This window comes from Astyanax mexicanus, chromosome 21, assembly GCF_023375975.1.
Source record: "Astyanax mexicanus isolate ESR-SI-001 chromosome 21, AstMex3_surface, whole genome shotgun sequence".
Taxonomy (NCBI): Eukaryota; Metazoa; Chordata; class Actinopteri; order Characiformes; family Acestrorhamphidae; genus Astyanax; species Astyanax mexicanus.
Window position 1 is genome coordinate 20,466,534 of NC_064428.1, and position 2,438 is coordinate 20,468,971.

Sequence of the window (2,438 nt, forward strand, 5' to 3'; positions counted from 1 at the left end):
ATACCCTGATATATCATGGTATTATTTTAAGGCCATATAGGCCATCAGACTACAACATGTTTGCAGTTTGTATCATAAAGAAAAATTAACACTGCTCTAATTTCCTATTAAATCTAAATCAATTAGAGACAAATGATTAGTGTCATTGCATGTTGGATCATTGTTTTCTGTTATAATATATTGAAATTCTCAATTATGTTATGGGTGTGCCACATCATATCACCATTTAAAATTTTACAGTCATTCTCAAGAATGCAGTAGTGTATTCTTGAAATGTATTATTTTTTATTCATTCGCTGAGAATATCGTTAAATTATTTTTGGGTCATATCGCCCACTTCAATTATTTGCACAAGAACATACAGTAAATGAAAGAAGGTGAAAAGAGAACAAAAAAGAGAACATATAGAGATAAAGTAAAAATATAAAATAAATTGTAAAGCAAAAAACTCAATGGTTCAGATTTAAAATAACTCAATTGTAAACTAAGGTGTTCTTCCTCTTCTACAATTCACAAATAAAAAAAATACATATTGATTTGACTAAGCATTTTTAAGAGAAACATCTGTGACAAAGTTGATCTTTAAATAAAACTTAATTGAGAATCACAAATACATCTCATGAGACATTAAAGATCAACATTTGGGCAATATTTTTTTTTCTTCTGGGGTGTCCCAATTTTTTTTTAGCAGATGGGGTTTTAATTATTAATCCAAAATAATAAATCATTTATTATCTAAAAATCTAAAAAGACTCAGACAGAAGTAAGTAGAGAGAAACGTTTCTCAGCACTCGTGGCGCGGAGCACGTCCACAAGTTTCAAAATGACACAACGTGGGCTGAAATAAGATGACTGAAAATGAAATAATGGTGAATATCGGATGCTCATGTTTAATATGAGAAACTCGCAAGTTTCTCACAGGTATTGGAGGTTTTGGGCAAGAGTTTACTTCGAGTGTTGTGCCGTTGGCAGGTGTGGTTTCCTGGCAGCGAGAACTTCCTGCAGAGCACATTGTTCAGTAGCATAAAGTTCAGGGGCCTCATGTACTAAGACTTGCGTGGACTTCCTACTAAAATGTTCCGTACGCTCAGATCTGAAAAGTTCCGTACGCACAAAAAAATCCGGATTTATCAAACCGTGCGTAGGCAGAATTCCACGTACTTTCTCTTAGTACATCACAATCAACTTGAAATCAAGCGCAAATGCACGAAAGCAGCACACTTGCCACGACTCCTCCCTCAATTACGCAGAGTATAATGTTATATTATTATTATTATTATTATTATTATTATTATTATTATTATTATTATTATTATTATTATTATTAATAATAATAATAATAATAATAATAATAATAATATTATATACGCATAGCGTATAATTACCCATGTTTTAAGTTTTATTATTCTAAGATAAATGCTTTCATTTAAATGCTTTTAAATTGCCTACCAAAAAGACACACGTCACGCACTCAGCTTGTTTTCTTATGCTCTTGGAAATCTAAAACTGCTTATAAGCCAGTCATCATCATGGGCCAAAAAAACATAATGGTCACGGAAAATGCGCGCTCAATGAATTCGGCCATTAGCAGTATTTTCCAGTAATGCCAACGCTGCATCTCCAACAACTCCAGCGCAAACCTGATCTAGGCTAAGTGGAAACACGTTAAACGATTATTTCTGTAAGACAATGAAACTGTCTGATTAATTTACTTTATTTTACCCAATAATGCTTACTTCAATGTGTGCATAAAGGATATCTTAATAGTTGTAATTTCAATGCATCGCCTCTAAGTGTCGCCAAATGACAAAAACACAATACATACGCACAAAAAAAAGGCGTACGCCCAAAACAAAACTTCCGTGGGGGAACGCACTTTCACACGTTCAAGTCAAATTTAGTACATCAGACCGTGAGCGTGAAATATGGCGTACGCAATGTTTTTGTGCGTACGCACCTTTAGTACATGAGGCCCCAGGTTTTTAGGTTTCTGCTGCAAAGAGATCAGAGGACAAAAGAAATGTTCCTTAGGTTGCATAGCTAGCTGGTTTCTCAATGATTTCTCATGGTTTTTCTACTGATGAGAAAAGGGTGCAGTTGAAATGGAAATTCATTCAATTGACATTTTTGGGATTTTATTTTTATTTTGTTTGTTCAACCAAAACAAAAACAAACAAACAAAAAAGTATTTTAACTATGTTCTTTTTGAATATGAATCTGTTTTTATTTTATTCTCTGGGTTATCAATGTAGGAATGAATTCTTCCATTTTTTTTTTACATTTTTCACAAAGAAGGCAACTTAAATGTACTTACTACTACTACTACTACTACTACTACCAATGGAAAACATGTAAATATATGACATAACGGAAGAAGAAGGAACAGATGTGACAGTCGTAGGGGCGTGTTCAGAGACAGCTTCCACTTTACTCAGCCA